This window comes from Hemicordylus capensis, chromosome 4, assembly GCF_027244095.1.
Source record: "Hemicordylus capensis ecotype Gifberg chromosome 4, rHemCap1.1.pri, whole genome shotgun sequence".
NCBI classification, from domain to species: Eukaryota; Metazoa; Chordata; class Lepidosauria; order Squamata; family Cordylidae; genus Hemicordylus; species Hemicordylus capensis.
Window position 1 is genome coordinate 54,706,609 of NC_069660.1, and position 17,882 is coordinate 54,724,490.

The 17,882-nt window shown below is 43.1% G+C and overlaps 1 protein-coding gene across 2 annotated transcripts in view; it reads left to right on the forward strand.

Moving 5' to 3' along the window:
* TSPAN2 (tetraspanin 2) overlaps positions 1-17,882 on the forward strand; it is a 103,131-nt gene that overhangs the window by 374 nt on the left and 84,875 nt on the right. The window lies entirely within an intron of this gene.

A 17,882-nucleotide genomic window follows, 5' to 3' on the forward strand; every position in this document is an offset into this window, starting at 1 on the left:
AGCCTGGATGGGGTGCAGAGTACATGGGAGAGGAGACTGGGGGATGCTGGAGAGAGGGCTGGGGAATGCTAGAGAGCAGTGACCCTTGGAGCTGGAAGTGAGGGGGTCCAGCTGCCAGCGAGTATTCGGCTCCCTTCCCACTGCCACCAGCTAAAATTCTTGCTCCTCCGTGGGGCTATAGACGCCAGCCTTCTTGCCGATCAGCTGCTCCACCAGCCCATCGAGCTCACACTACCCCTTGAACATCCTGCACAGCCCCTAATTCTCCTATCGGCATCATGATCTTTTTGGATTACACAAACAAGATTGGCATTGTAAAAGAAGGGCCAATAAAACACACGCTCCTAAACATCGCTCTGTGTCTGATCACTGGGAGGCTAATTACATCTCTGAATTGCTGCTGATGAATCTGTGAAATGCTTCCATGTGGAAAGCTCTCTTTTGTGTTTGATCCTCTATTTCTGCAATGGCTGTTTCACACGTGTGAGCTATCTCTGGATGTTTTGGTTATCAAGAGAAGAGTCTATTTATGAGTTCATCCTAAGATCATGAAGCTGAGGTATCTGGAGTTAGTGTGTCTTGAAGTGAGCAGCATGCTGTGGGTTGCTTGTGCATCTGACAGCCCGATGTGTGTATGTGATAACTATCTCAGTGATGATGCAAGTCTGTTTGGTGGATGAGTTGCCTTTGTATAGTGTGCTTTTTCCCATGCCATGATCTTGGTCATTGTGAGGTCATCAGGCCAGAAACATGCAACTGTGCCACAAAGAAGGCAAGGCTGCACCATCGATGCAAAACAAAAAGGCTGCATGCGCACAAATGGCCAGATGCTTTCTTTCTCCCAATAAGCCAGAGTCCCAATAAAATACATGTTTTACTGTAACACCACCCCCCACCGCCTGCAAAATCAGTTTAGAAACAACTAAAATGTTTAAATATTCAAATAGACGCAGTTAAATATTTCTATGTCTTTTTTCAAGTGTATAAAAGCATTATGGTTTCCTGACTGACTTCCAAACAGATAGTGTTTATTCTCAAAATGTGTAAAGATCTTGACTATATTGTGGATTCCCAGTGTACAGTGTGGGGAATCCATCCTTTGGTAGTGATTAGTGCAACCCTTCCTATGGGCATCTCTTTCTCTCTCCATGTGGATTATTAGGGTGCATCATTGTTACACATTCTAATTTAGTCCCCTTTAGTCCATTGTTACACATTCTAGTAGGATGCCCCACATGGCTTTACCTGGAATGTTCATGACATCTCCAGCACTACAAAGAGTTGGGAATGCCATGTGATGAATGACATCTTAAGGAGTACTGTATGTTGTGTGATGGCAGTTGGAAGGGGAACTCCTTGCCCATACTAGTTATGTTCTGCTTCCTGAACCTGCAGGTAGCGAAAACTGTCTACATATCACCAATCAAATGTGGCAAGCTCCTCTTGTACCAAATGCACTGGTGCAAATCTTCTTTCTGCTGGAGAGGAGAAACTTGTATGCAAGCTTGTCAGTTCTCGTACAGAATAAGAAGTTATCAGAAATGATTATATATTGTACTGGCAAAGTGCAGTAAACTTATCATACATTCTGACAGGCTATACTATAACATCGCGATATATCATTTTTGTCTGGTTCTCAGATCTCCGGCATGACAAGGGAGAGAGAACAAAATCTGCCACTTCTCATCTTTTGTTGCTGTTATTTGGATTTTTTATTAATACTCTGGGAAACAAATGCTTCAGTGCTGGGGACAGGGAGGGCAAACTTTCTGCAATGCTTAAACAAAAGAAAATACAAGTGATAAAAGTTTTTGTAAACTTTCCTAGAATTTCTGCAATATTTCATGGTGGAAAAGTATTTGATCATCCTCTCTTTCGGAATTGATCTGCCATAGAAGCAATAGTAGCCTTTTTGACTTGCATCTTCCTTTTTGTTTAAAGGACTGCTCAGAATTACTCACTTGAGTGGTACAAGCTTGGAGTAGAGATGTGAAGGCCTGGGTCAAGGGAGAAAAAAACCAGAAAACCCTGAAAAAATGGGGGGGGCTGGTTGTTGGGGTTTTTTGCGGAAAATCCTACAAACACACCCAGTCTTTTTCTCTAGCTAGGAGGCCTCGGACTCTGAATAATGACTTTAGATAGGAAGCGTCACCTAGATCAGGGCCGCACAACTTTGGCCCTCCTGTGCCTGTGGATGATGGGGGCTGTAGTTCAATAACAGTTGGCAAGCCAAAGTTATGCAGCCCTTATCCAGATCTTTTGCTATCTAGAAAATCCCTAAGAGATCCATGACTCTCGCAGGGTTTGTTGAAGATGGCAGACTGCAGTAGATATGGTCCCCTCTGACCCTCTGTAAAACAGAACCTTCTCCCTTGTAATATGTCCACTGACTACCATCAGCAGCCACCCTTTCCACTTCCTACACCATCCCTGATTGGGTAGGCCATCCATGCTCCCTTACTAGATAGAATGGCTGCCTAGAACTAGTGAGGAGTCAGGCATTAAAGAAGCCCATCAGCTCCTAACGGTATAATGCCAGATGGCTGGACTTGACAGATCCCAGAATCTGATCTGAACAGTTGTCTCTTTCCCTATAAGGAAAGCATGTGAACTGATTTTGTTTGGCAAGTTTAGCTAAAGCTGGTTAATCAGAGCTTTGTTTATAATGTACAGTCAAGTCACTATCTGGCTGATTTATCAATCATTTGCTTTAGAAAATAGCAACCTTCTTTGTAAGTGTGTTCATTCTGTTGCCTAATATCCTGCCTGTAGCATTGTGATCTCCTTTCTTAGAAACAGCTTTTAATTTCAGCATCTCTAGTCACATGGTGGAGGAACTGTCACCAAGGCTGAGTGCTTTTTAGGCTACGTAATGAATACAAGCTTGCTCTCTATCTTGTTAACAATTTGGATTAAACTTCTCAAATTATTCTGCTGATGAGAATCCCATTCTTTGCCGCACTTGAATCTTTCCATTAGGAGGGATGTTTACAGCTGTATTCCAAAAGAATAAGCATCACTTTAACTGCTGGTATTGTAGTTTATCTCTCCCAGATCTGAGTACCAACATCAACCCACCATTAGTAGAAAATGACTCTTCAGTGAAACCATAGAAACAGAAAAGGAAATAAACAGCTACAATGGGCACATTTGTTTATCCTTCACATTGTATTGCTATCAACACTTTTCCAGAGCTGCATAGTTCTCTGGGTCTAGGTGGTACAGCAAAGCAAGACAGAGAAGCAAAAATAACTTTTTCTTAAGGAACCCCCTGGGGCTCTTAAATGTGGATGCATTTCCACAGATGCATAACAATGGCATGTAAATGTACACTTTCCCTGTGACTCTTCTACAACTTTGTTTAGACTTCTAGGAGCTCTTTTAGATCCTTTCAAGGACACAATACCTCCATTTTAATGCAGTAATCAGTAGGGGTTTCCAAATTAAACACTGTGTATTTGAGGTTGCAAGGCTGTGTTTATTCCATGCTTAAAAAACAATTCAAACATCTGCACCAGCCAAGAAAACCTGAATTTTGTGATTTGTGGACTAATAAAGGTTTCTCATTAGATGTTGCATTATCATATATTCTGCACCTTTCCTTTTCCACTCCCACTCACATGAAAGATATGTGGTTGTGGAGCTGTGATTTGAACTTGGTGGGTAGAAGGGTGTCCTCTTCATTCCAATATCTTGGTTTTCAGGGAAGATCTTGTATATCAATATATTATGTGTTTCTCACACAGTGTAGGAGGTCCATCAGTAACAAAGGGTTATCATCCGCTACTTGTTCCTGGTTGACAGGTTAGATTCAGGTAGAAGGATCAGGTAACAGGAAATTTGCCTCCCTCCCAGCAGGCATTGGGAACAAGATTCCCAGTTCCCAAACTGTCGCAACTCTGCAGTAGAGTGCGAATATATATGCACTTCAAGTTTATGCGTCAGTTACTCCTTTCTACAAATATATATGACCAGAGACCTGTGCATCTCAAGTTTATGCCGCAACCACTCCTTAGGGTGCCCTTCAGATGGCCAGAAGGGAGATGGGATAACATCCTGGCACAGTAAAAGGGATAATTGACTTTGGGAATAAAGGTAATACGGTTTCCAGGACTGCAGATTTTGGATCATGGACAATGCAGAATTCCTTCTGCACCAAGAGCACCTCTAGTTTGGAAACCTTGTGTGCAAGTGTAATGGAGACCAGAGAAAGGACTTGTGAGAGGATAGTTGGAGAGATATACCAGAGTAGCTTAAAGGGGAGCATGCATGGGTGCGTTAAGGACCCTGATATGGTTCAAAGATGGGAATCTTTGGACTGGGGTGGGGGCAATGTTGCCAGACCCTTGGAAAGGAACGATTGTGCAGTCGGGTTGGTGTCAACTCCTGGTGACCACAGAGCCATGTGGTTTTCTTGGTAGAATACAGGAGGGGTTCACCATTGTCTTCTCCCACACAGTATGAGATGATGCCTTTCAGCACCTTCCTGTAACACTGCTGCCCGAGATAGGTGTTTTCCATAGTCTGGGAAACATATCAGCACGGATTTGAACTGTCAGCCTCTTGCTCTCTAGGCAGGTTGCCTCCCTGCTGCTCCATTAAATGGCTCAGGAAATGCATAATGTGGAGAAATAGGGAGGACTCAGGACTAGCCCGACTGTCTGAGCATGAGAACCAAGGAAAGGGCTGAAACCTGGCTCTTTAAAGTATTAGAGTGAAGAACCTGGTCAAGGCTGGCCTGTGTAAAAGCTTGAACCTGGGAGCCCAGGTATCCTGATAGATAGTACAGAAGACCATGCAGAATGCTAGAATAGTGTTCTGAATTGCTCCATCTCTAGGAAGGCGCATTCAACCTCCAGGCATGTAGTTGTAGCTGATCTGGATGCAGAAGTGGCCCCTGCAAGAGCATAATATCTGGACGGAGCATGAGATGACACAAGGAAGTGGTTGGCAGGGACAGCAGCTCGGAAACCCACAGGTGCCTGGGCCAGTAATGGGCAACCAATATTATTCCTGCTTTTTCGATCTGCATCTTTGCTAGTGCCTTCATGATGAGGGCTGTGGGAAGAATCCAAGGAGTCTGTAGTTGGTTGGCAAAGCAAGCAAGTCCTCCAGTGGTTACCTGAAATGCCTGGTAATGAGGCAAAACACCTTGGCATGGAGGCTCCACTCTGCCGGTTCTAAGGTTTGTTGGCTGAGTCAGTCCACTTGGCATTGTCTGTGCTGCTTTGGCGCTCTGCCCTGATGGAGGCTCAATGTGCCTCTGCTCAGCAGAGGAGGAGGCTGGGCTCCTCTTTCAATGAACTGTCTTGTCTGTTTAAATGAGAATGTGGCCGTGGTGTAGGAATTGGATTAGGGCCAGTCTAGGCACATGCAGCTCCAGCAAATTGATGCTATGGTGGTATTGCAAATGGTCCCACTTCCCCTGGGCTACTTGATTGTTGCAGCGGGCTCCCCAGCCTAGTGGACTGGAGTTAGAGTTTATCAGAATTCAGGAAGGCTCCTTGAGAGGGAGACCCCTGGTAATCACTGCTAGGGAGGTCAGGCTTGGGGAGAAGAGTGGGCAGGGGGACTGACACATGGGAGCATGCCATGATCTATGCCCCAAAGGGTTAAGCAGCAGCCCGTAGGCGAGCAAGTAGAGGATGACAACCCATTATTACTAATGACCTCCATACACTGTGTAGAAAGAACCATTCATGGTAAGTGCAATGTTTCTTTCCCCCACTCCCCTTAAAAAGTGATACACTTAAAAAGGGTAGGGAGGGTTGAGCTGATTTTTGAACCTGAAAGAGAAAACTGTTTCCTGAATATGAATGCCACTTTTGACCAGTGTTCCCTCTAAGGCGTGCGCACGTGCTCACACATTTTTGGATGTCCGCTCACTTAGTTAGTTTTAGATCCCGCTCAGGTTGAATCAGGAAGGCCCCACTCTGAATGCATGTGTGCGCACACTGCCTTGATACTTCCACCCAGAACAAAACTCATTCTGCACACAGATGACAAAAATTAGAGAGAACACTGCTTTTGACTCCAGTATCTTAATATCATATTATAAACAGATAAGCAAATTTATAAGCAAACAGGATAAGGGAATTAAACCAAAACGCTAAGTCTGTTTCTTAAAAAAAAAAAAAAAAAGGAAGTGAAAGCTGAGATTTATGTGTATGAATTGATTCCTCTATTCCATTACAGAATTCTCACCTGCGTGTTATGTTTGTTCCTTTTAACTGGAGTTCTTTTTGCTTGAAGGATGGGCTACTTTGATCAGCTGTACATATGACACAGTCCTTTGACCTCTCAGAGATGCGATTATAGCTCTTGCTAGTAAAAAGGACGCGTTCTTCCTCCCACACAATCATTGCTTCATCCCGCGGTTTCTGTCTCAGGATGTGGTTGACTTATCATCCCTCTGGCTTTATTTTATCGCTGAGGTTCGGTGCAGGCTTTCAGTCAGCATTTGTACTGTCAAACAGAGATGCTTTCAAGCCACAAGTGCACTGTAAGTTTCCCAAAGAAAGATAAGGTGCACTATGTATTAAACATTATAAAGTGGATTCACTCTTAAAAGCACTCAACAGCCCATCAATCATGCATCCTCTTTCTGATGTCATAGAGGGTGCTTAAACACCCATCAGTGCCATTTAAAAAGCAAAGTGTGGTTGAGATTTGTATACCCAGCAAGGCAACATTGTTTTTAGCTTTTTTTTAGAAGAATACAGGGAAATGCATAGTATAATTTGCTTTGCATATCAGTATACAACCTAAGAGCTTTTTAAATCTCATTTGAAAAACAAATGAAAACAAACGAGAAAAGCACAGAGGGACTTGTACAATTGCCTGCTTTGCTAAGCCTTACAGTAGGAGGAACTGGGTTTATTTTTGTTCTAATTGTGAGCAGTAGGAGGGAGTTAATATATTATCAGGAAAGCGCGCATAGAAAAGGAAGAGCTCACCTTGACCTTATTACATCGCAGCAGTGCAGGCAAGGCAATGTGATAGGAAAGCAGAGAACTTTAATACTTGTGAACAGCATGCCCTAGTAGGGCTGCTGCAGCATCTTGAAGGCACTCTGCATGCATGTGTCAGATGGTTGATGACTAATTACAGTTGTCTGGTATTACAAACAAGTCTGTTTCTCACAAGTGTTCTGTGTAAAAACATCTCTCGTTTTTTGTTTTTTTTAAATACACCAATGAATATTAAGATCTGCAATTCTAAGCATGTTTATTCAGCAGTAACCCCCTGCTGAGTTCATTGGGGCTTACTCCTAAGTAAGCATGCCTAGGATTTCAGCCTTAGGACTAGTTCAGATGAACGCACAGCCCCCAACAGCACCCATACACATGACGAAGGCGGAGACGTGCCAAGAATACATCACTCAAGGACACGCTGACATGTTCTTGGTACGTCCTGTAATCACATGTGAAGGGTGTTCATCAGAATCACTCCTGTAAATACACTCCAAAAGGCACATCCTTGAGTCATGTCAGGACAGGCATGCTCTTGACATGCTCATGGCACGTTCCCTCCTTCATCAAGTATTCAGAGGGCTTCCACGTGTGTAGAAGGCCAATGGGGGCCATGTTAATCTGAACCTATTCAGACATTATATTGTATGCACATTAAGGTGTCTGTTCACATGTACTTGTGTGAATGCCTGTAAGTGCATTTGTTTTAGAAATGAACCTTGGTACTGGCTCCCTCAAATGCAGAATACAGATAAGAAGTGTACTGCTGTACATGCATTGAATGTAATGTGTGAATATTTGTTTATTTTAAAAAATTATTTAAAATATTTATATCCCAGCCCCCAGTGTGATATTGTTTAGGGCAGTTCACCAAAATTGTGAATGAATAACTGTATGTGTGTGTACATAGACTGGGTGTTCAGCTTAACATATTAATAGGACTTAACTGAACATTAGCAACTAGAGTCTTCCTACTTTTTTCCTGTAGGACCTGTGCAAACTGAAATGGCATGGGAAACTTGCTAAGTAAAGTCTGAGCTCCACTGGGTGGCAATTTGAGAAATAGCTGCATAATGTGTTCCAGTATGCTGTCCACATAACTATAATATGCATGTGATGAAGGGGCAAATATTGCTGGGGCAGATGAGTCTTTTAAAGGGGCAACAGTGAATGCCTCCAGAGCTCCAGAGAGTAGAGGAGACATGAAGCAAATGAGCCCAAAATACATCTCATTTAATCAGAATGGGCATTCACCTATAGACTTTCACACGTCTGTTTGGAATAGGAATATCTATTATTTCTGAAGCATTTTCAAATCAAAGACTGTGCTATAGATAAAATCAAAGACAGGCCCTGCCTGCAGGCTTACACTCTATTAGCAATCACTTAATGACTGGAACATCACTGCTCAAATACCACACACGTGGTTCTCATATCCTCTCAAACACGATACTTTTAAGCACATTCAGCTGCAAGGCATTATATGCAGAGACGTTAACTGGTGAGCATGAGTGGGATCTTCCTCTGTGTTTCCATATTGTACAGGAGGGTGGGGAATCACTGCTTGCTGTCCTTTCAGTGGTACCTTTCTTGGGTATGTCTGTCTGTTGGAAGTGAAGCGGCCTCCTTTATTAGCCTTTTGGTTTTTCTAAATGCTGTTGCCCTGTTACTCCAGAGAATGAGAAGTAGTGGAGGCAGGGCAGGGCCTGTCAGTGCTCATTTCTGTTTACAGTTGTATACCTGCTTTTGCCATTTGCAGAGTTCTTCGTGCAGAAATAACAAGATCAGCATGGATATACCTACAAACGAGCAATGTCTGGCTAGCCATGGGAGTATGCAGCCCCTTTGGGATATATGCTCAGTTTTTATTTGGGGGGTGAGCTTTTGCTTTTGTTATACAGAATGCATACATGCTTTTGTTTAGTATATAATTTTATTACTATACTGCCATATACATGGTGCTTTGCAAGGAATTTGAAATCGGGTCTCTGCCCCAAGGGACTTAAAATCCAAAGATCAAGACAAAGGAGAGAACAAAGGAAGGGAAGAGAAATGGAAATGGGGTAAATAGGGGAAGAATATGAAAGTATTTCAGTAAGAGACACTCTTACCCCTGGATTTTAGGGCTGAAGTCCAGGGCCTCCACAATAGAGATGTGCACAAACAGGTTCGTGCACTCCCTAGAGGCGGGGGTGGTGGTGTGGTTTTAAGGGGCAGGGAGGGTGCTCTTACCTGCCCCGCTGTTTTCCCCTGCTGGTGCCATGCCCAAAACCATTGCTGTGGGGCTGCAGTGTACCTCCCTGTAACCTCGGTGTGTGCATGCGCGTGTTGGCCACTTCCAGTAGGATGCACACCGGGACTGCAGGGAGGTATGCTGTAGCCCCACGGCAATGGTTTTTGGCACAGCACTGGCAAGGGGAAAGCAGCAGGGTAGGTATGAGTACCCTCCCTGCCCCTTAAAGGCCCCCCGCCTCCAAACCGGCTCAAACGCTGGGCGTTTGAACTGGTTCGGCACTCCACAAAAGGAGTGTCGTACTAGTTCATGCACATCCCTACTCCACACCCTCTAAGGGCCCCAGAATCCTCTTTAGTCTGTCCTGGGTGGTGGTGTTTGTGCCCTCAAGAACCTATGTGTTAAAAATGATGCTTAACTTGCAGCGGGGGGTGGGAGGCCCTCCAAAGGCCTTTAGGTCCAGGCTCCAAAATTATGTAGGTGCATCTCTGATTTAAGCTTTGTAACAGTAGGTTATGGAGACTGAGGGATCATGATAGAACTGATCATGTGAGTAATGAGGTAAATCTAGTCTTGGAAGGGGTCACACTCCCTCTGAAAAACAAAGTCAGCAGCTTGGAGGTGCTTCTGGACCCGATGTTGTCCTTGGAGGCACAGGTGGCCGCAGTGTGCAGAAGCCTCTTTTACCAACTACAGCTAGTATAGCAGCTGTGACCCTACATTGTAGAAGTTGGACCTGACCTCAGTCACTCATGCATTGGTAACATCCAGATTGGACTACTGCAATGCGCTCTATGTGGGGCTGCCCTTGAAGACGGTTCGGAAGCTTCAACTGGTCCAGAATGCTGCTGCAAGTATGCTCGTGGGCACAAGTCACTCCATGAGTATCACACCCATCCTGCGGCAGCTTCATTGGTTACTGGTCCACTTCCGGACTAGATTCAAGGTGCTGGCTTTGACCTTTAAAGCTCTACACAGCTTGGGGCCGGGGTAACTGTCAGACCATATTCACCCATATGAACCTGCCAGTGCCCTCCATTCATCATCTCAGGCCCTGCTTATGGCCCTGCCAGTAACAGAGATCTGGGTTGGTGGGGACTAGAGACAGTACTACAACACTATAGTGTACTGGAGGGCCAGGGTATAAATTTTTTAAATAAATAAATAAATGTCAAAGCCTTCACAGAAAGAAGAGTTTTGAGAGGGGATTTACCAGAAATGAAAGAGGAGTCATCATGCAGGTGTTGTGGGAGGCAGTTGTAAGCACAAGAGATAACAAGGAAGATGCACAGTAACATGAGAATCTGTCATGAGAATCTGGGGCATTTTTGAATCTTTCTGTGAAGGAGGCTGAGTGGGGGAGCAATGAAATGGATGCACTGTGGATGAAGAACCTTGGGTGCATTCCTTTCAGTTTTAGGTTTATAAATGTTTTAGTAATCGTGGAAAGCTTTAGGGTGCAGTTAGTGGCTGACATCCAGACTAACCAATCCATCAGACGAACAGAAGCAGGGGCTGAGGTAGAAATTGTAGTTTGGGAACAGGCTGGAGAGTCAAAGCCAGAGTAGCAGTCCAGTCAGAGGACTGAGGCAAGAGTCAGTCAGAGGCAAAGCAGGAGTCACTGCCAGGTCAGGAATCGGGCCAGAGGAGCCAGACAAGAAGCAAATGTCATAGCAGGTCAGGGGTCACACCAGGTAAAGGTAAAGTGTGCCATCGAGTCAATTTTGATTGCTAGCACCCACAGAGCCCTGTGGTTTTCTTTGGTATTCAAGAGGAAGAGCCAGGAGATGCCCATCAGACCAGACAAGCCTTGATACTGAGACAAGGCGACCTCAGCCAGGAAGTCCCTTTATACTTCCTCTGTTAGAAAGCGGGCCAATGAGTAAAAGGCTGAGGTGAGGCCTGCTACAAGATGTAAAACCCCAGAGTCTGTCTGCAATGAGGCTCACTGCCACAGGGGGCAGCAGTATGCAGAGGTACAACATGACACAAAGTGGTGATATGTATGTACTTCAGGGGAGGGACGATTTTCATTACTCCTCTCTTCCCTCGCTCTGAAGCTGACTGACATCAAAAATATGTCAGTCAGACTTCAAGAATATGTCCCTGCTGGTTGCTCAGCCCTCAGAGACATATATTTTTGGAGTCACAGTCCGCTTCAGAGGGAAGAGATCAATGAAAATCAGTCCTCCCCACAAATGCACACACACTATTGCTGCACCAGCACTTTGCTAGTGTAGGTGTTAACCAGAGGTAATATAAACCAAGAGTGCACAGGGTGGCTCTGAGCCACCAGATGAGCCCAGCTTGCACCAGATGAGCCCAGCTTGCACTACCAGTAGTGCAAACATTCTAGCAAACTGAAGGCTGACTTAGCATTGGTCTTTACTCTCCCACATGCTTCATATGGGCTCTCTGCCATTTTTATTCTTAAAAGCACCATCTAGATGAGTATCCATTCATTTGCCACCTGATAGAAGAAAATGTTTCCCCTTTTTAATATACAAATTAAAACTGCTAAAAGTGCCCTGCTAACTGAGAAAAGAGGCACCTTTTAAAGTGGTGGTTCTCTTATATTTAGGAGGGAGAAAGCAACTGGCCCTCTCCAGTCTTTTTCTATGTAAATTGCTTTGAGCACTTTTGTTGAAAAGCAGTATATAAATATTCCTAGTAGTCATAGTAGCAGTAGTTTGGATGGAGGTTTCTTGATGGTATCGTATGTGCTAACCAATCACCATCACACACAGTTATATTTTGCTTCAAGTTTGCTGAACCAGTGTTGTGTTTTTCTCAGAACTGGAGAGGGCTGAACACACATGGTGCTTTCATAGTGTTCAACTGCTCTAAAAATGGTGTCCATCTTCACCCCGAGTGTAGGTTTTTTGAATATACAAGCCAGAACACTAAAGAAACAGGTTTGCACAAATGTGCAGTTGTGCATGAGTTTGAGATATTGAATCAATATCTCTCATGGCATTAGGACTGTTTTGTGTTTTTGCCTTGTGGGAACTTTTTCTTTGGATTCCTCTTTTGTGTGATTAAAATCTCTCTCAGCTTAATTGTTTCCTTTGCATTTAAAGTAGTTTCCTTTTCTGTGTAGGGTGTGCACTGCTGTGTAGTTCCAGGGTTACAAAGGAACTTGTGTAATGCTTTTAAAAATTCCTATAAATGCTTTTTAAACTCTTTTTTTAACTTGTGCAACAGGCAGTAGCAGTATACCTCAGCAGCTATTAATAAAAATCAATATAAAGTTGTGGTTAATGGGTTTTTATTATTATTTCTTGTTTACACAGTCAGACAGGTGTTATTGACTGGTTTGTTTTATCCAGACATCGATTCCTTCCCCAGGACCTGGGATGGCTGAATTTTATTGTCAGTTGTTATAGATATCGTCGCAGAATATAGGCTGTTCCCAGTAAAGCTGCTTTTTGTAATTGGCTGCTGGTGATTTCTGTGGCCCCTATGGGGTTGAGGTGCTCTTCAAGGTCTTTTGGAACTGCACCCAGGGCGCCAATTACCACGGGGATTATTTTGGTCTTTTTCTGCCACAGCCTTTCAATTTCAATTTGTAGATCTTTGTATCTGGTGATTTTTTCTATTTCTTTTTCTTCTATTCTGCTATCCCCTGGTATTGCTATGTCGATTATTTTGACTTGTTTTTCTTTCTTCTCGACTACAGTTATATCTGGTGTATTGTGTGGCAGATGTTTGTCTGTTTGGAGTCGGAAGTCCCATAATATTTTTACATCTTCATTTTCTTCAACTTTTTCAATTTTATGGTCCCACCAATGTTTGGCTACAGGTAGCTTGTATTTTTTGCAGATGTTCCAGTGTATCACTCCTGCTACCTTGTCATGCCTTTGTTTGTAGTCAGTCTGTGCGATCTTTTTACAACAGCTGATTAGGTGGTCCACGGTTTCATCTGCTTCTTTACAAAGGCGGCACTTGCTGTTTGTTGTGGATTTTTTGACTTTTGCTCTTATTGCATTTGTTCTTAGTGCCTGTTCTTGCACAGCCAGTATTAAACCCTCTGTTAGGCACCCCAGTGAGGCACTACCTTGGCGTGGTTGTGGGGCTTGTGTGCTCTGAGGAAGGTGAGAGCTATGCCAGACGTCCAACCATACTGGACAGGTCTCACCAGAGGAGCTAGACAAAGAGTGCCTCTCCCATCAACAATATGGTGAGACGTAACTTTAATAAATCTATACCGGATCGGTCGTCGCCCGGGTCAACAAGGACCGCGCCAGGTGCTACAGTCCCTGGACATCTGATGGCAAGTGGACAACAGGACTCAGGATCTTCAGTTGAGCAACCAGGGCTGAAGACAGCAAAGTTACTGGAAGAAGCGTCACTTAACCGAAAAATATATACGAAAAATGCCAACAAGGAAATAATGATCTACTATTACAAGTCTAGTCCAACTAGAAGAGGTTATTTAAAAAGAATGTACCAAATTTGGAAAGAGAAGCATCCAGATACAAAAATAACAGAACAAAGGCTAGCAGACCAGAGAAGATTCATAATAAGAAATAAAGTATTCACAGGAGTTGAGCTGGAAGAACTGGAAAGAGCAACACAGGCTCAAGATATGGAAGAAGAATTACCACCAACTGAAGAAGTTGCTCAGGCACAGGTGGAGGAGGTGTTGGAAATCGAGGATGCCACTGTTGCTGAACTGTTTCAAAATCAAAACCAGGCAACCGCCCCTTTGCCTTCACCTCAAAAACCCAAATGCCATTTAACAGAAAAGCAACAAGAACTAAAGCAAAAAATAACTGAGCACATGAACCAAACAACCACCAGGGTTCGACTTCCAGCTCTAAAAACAGTTGCCAAAAAACAACTTGCTCAGGCATTAAAAGATGTCAATGCTGCACTTGCAGAAATAACAACCAATAATTTGCAAGAAACAAACCAACTAATGTACAGTGCAGCAACAATAACAACACAAGAGCTCGGATAGAAGATCAGTGGACCTGTAAAAAAAGAAAGCAGCACATCACCTAAATGGAAGATTAGATTAGAAAATAAAATCTCCAGGCTTAGATCAGATGCTAGTAAATTGAAAGATATGAAAGACAAGAAGCTGAAGAATGAAAACACCAAACAGTATCTGATCCAAAAATACCACCTAGATTCAAGGAAAATTAGAGAAGTCCTGGCAATAATAAAGCAGCAAATAACAGCAGTGTCAAAGAAGATTAGCAGATATGAAGCCAGAATTACACAACACAGGCAGAATCTCCAATTCCAGTCGAATCAGAGACATTTCTACCAAAGTATAGAAGGAGAAACTACAAGAAACCTAGAAACACCAAATAAAGAAGAAACAGTGCAATTCTGGGGGAAATTATGGGACAATCCAATAGATTATAATAAAAAAGCAGGCTGGGTGAAAGAGGTCAAAAAATGTAACCAACAAATGAAAGATCTAATAATAACACCAGAATCAATAAGTGAAAGAGCAAAGAAAAGTAAAAATTGGACTGTGCCAGGCGACGATGAACTGCATGGCTTTTGGCTTAAACACCTAACAAGCCTTCATAAACAACTATCAAAACAGTTCAATCACATTTTGCAAGGCGGTGATGTTGAACAATGGCTAACAACTGGGAAAACTCATCTCATCATGAAAGACCCAGCAAAAGGTGCAGTTCCAAGTAATTATAGACCGATCACCTGCCTGCCAACCATGTTCAGATTATTAACTGGAATAATAGCAGATGAAGTGATGCAACACTTATTAACTAACAAACAGCTTCCAGTTGAACAGAAAGGAAATTGCCCAAACACCAGAGGCACAAAAGACCAGCTGCTGATTGACAAAATGATTTTAGAAAACTGCAAGAGAAGAAAAATAAATCTAAGTGTTGCATGGATTGACTACAAGAAAGCCTTCGATTCATTGCCTCACACATGGATACTAAAATGTTTGGAAACAACTGGTGTCAACAAAAACATTCAGATATTTATAAAAAAAGCAATGAGCATGTGGAGTACACAGTTAACAATCAATGGCGAGACACTTGGAAAGGTTAGCATTAGAAGAGGTATTTTCCAAGGGGACTCACTATCCCCTCTGTTGTTTGTAATCGCCATGACCCCACTTTCACAAATACTAAACAAAACAGGCCTCGGATACCAAACACCAAACATCTAAAACATCCAGTAAAATCAACCATCTGCTGTACATGGACGATCTGAAGTTGTATGGAAAGTCCCAGTCAGAAATCGAATCACTGCTAAACACTGTCCGTATATTCAGTAGCGATATAGCAATGGAGTTTGGACTAGACAAGTGTGCTGCATTAATAATGAACAGAGGGAAAATAAGAAAAACAGAAGGAATAGAACTGCCTAATGGAAGCAAGATCAAGAACCTGGAAGAGAAAGAATATTACAAATACTTGGGCATTCTCCAGGCTGATAACATCGCACACACTGAAGTTAAAAGAAAAATGGGAAGTGAATACATCAGGAGAGTTCAAAAAATCCTCAAGTCCAAACTCAATGGCGGGAACACCATACAAGCCATAAACACCTGGGCTATACCTGTTATCAGATACACTGCAGGAATAATAGACTGGACCCAGGCAGAGCTAGAGACGCTGGATCATAAGACCGGGAAAATCATGACCATCAATCATGCTCTGCACCCCCGCAGTGATGTAGATAGGCTATACCTCCCAAGCAGCTCAGGTGGAAGAGGAATGCTGCAAGTCCATCAAACAGTAGAGGAGGAGAAAAGAGGCCTTGAAGAATATATCAAGGACAGTGAAGAAGATGCACTTCAGATGGTCAATAACGCGAAACTATTCAACACCAATGAAACAAAGCAGGCCTACAAGAAAGAACAAGTCAAGAACCGAGCAGAAAAATGGAAAAATAAGCCCCTGCATGGTCAGTATTTGCACAATGTAAGTGGAAAATCAGACATCACCAAGACCTAGCAATGGCTTAAGAATGGCATCTTGAAGAAAGAAACAGAGGGTTTAATACTGGCTGCACAAGAACAGGCACTAAGAACAAATGCAATAAGAGCAAAAGTCGAAAAATCCACAACAAACAGCAAGTGCCGCCTTTGTAAAGAAGCAGATGAAACTGTGGACCACCTAATCAGCTGTTGTAAAAAGATCGCACAAACTGACTACAAACAAAGGCATGACAAAGTAGCAGGGATTATACACTGGAACATCTGCAAAAAATACAAGCTACCTGTAGCCAAACATTGGTGGGACCATAAAATTGAAAAAGTTGAAGAAAATGAAGATGTAAAAATATTATGGGACTTCCGACTCCAAACAGACAAACATCTGCCACACAATACACCAGATATAACTGTAGTTGAGAAGAAAGAAAAACAAGTCAAAATAATCAACATAGCAATACCAGGGGATAGCAGAATAGAAGAAAAAGAAATAGAAAAAATCACCAAATACAAAGATCGACAAATTGAAATTGAAAGGCTGTGGCAGAAAAAGACGAAAATAATCCCAGTGGTAATTGATGCCCTAGGTGCAATTCCAAAACATCTTGAAGAGCACCTCAACCCCATAGGCGCCACAGAAATCACCAGCAGCCAATTACAAAAAGCAGCTTTACTGGGAACGGCCTATATTCTGCGACGATATCTATAACAATAGACAATAAAATTCTGGCATCCCAGGTCCTTGGGAAGGACTCGATGTCTGGATAAAACAAACCAGTCAATAACACCTGTCTGACTATGTAAACAAGAAATAATAATAATAATAATAAATACCCAGGGCCTAAGCCATTTAGGGCTTTGTAAGTTATAACTAGCACCTTTTATTTTGTCTGGAAACCTATTGGCAGCCAGTGTAACTCCATCAGTAAAGGAGTAACATGGTCTCTCCGAGATGACCCAGAGACCAACCTGGCTGTCGCGTTCTGAATCAACTGAAGTTTCCGGACTATGTACAAAGGTAGCCCCATGTAGAGCACATTACAAAAGTCAAGTCTGGATGTTACCAACGCATGTACCACAGTTTTGAGGTCATTGGGAAACGGGTGCAGCTGGTGTATCAGCCGGAGCTGACAGAAAGCACCCCTGGCCACTGCCTCATCTTGAGAAACCAGGGAGAGGTGTGAATCTAGAAGTACTCCCAGACTGTGAACCTGTTCCTTTTGGGGAAGTGTTACCCCATCTAGAACAGGCAGATAAAAATCATCTCTAGAGTTCTGACACTGCACAATAAGTACCTCCGTCTTATCTGGATTCAGCTTCAGTTTATTCTTCCTCATCCTGCCCATTACTGCTTCCAGGCAGGCATTTAGGGAGGATATGCCAGCTCCTGAAGAGGTTGACATGGAGAAGTTGATCTGGGTGTCATCAGCGTACTGGTAACACCCAGCTCCAAATCCCCTGATGATCTCTCCCAGCGGTTTCATGTAGATGTTAAAAAGCATTGGAGAAAGTACAGAGTACTTTCACCATACTTAAGCTCAGATTTTGAAGAGCAACAGTCTCCAATTGACATTCCATGACCTTTGCTAGTAAGCCTGTGCATACTGCTTTGGTATATATGGCTAACTGCAGTTTCAGATCAGAAAGTAGGTTCTGCAGAATTTGTGACAATCACTGCTATTGATGTTCCCAATACAGTCCCATGGTCTCTTCCTTCCTTGTCACTGCTTTCTACCACATTGGCATTTGC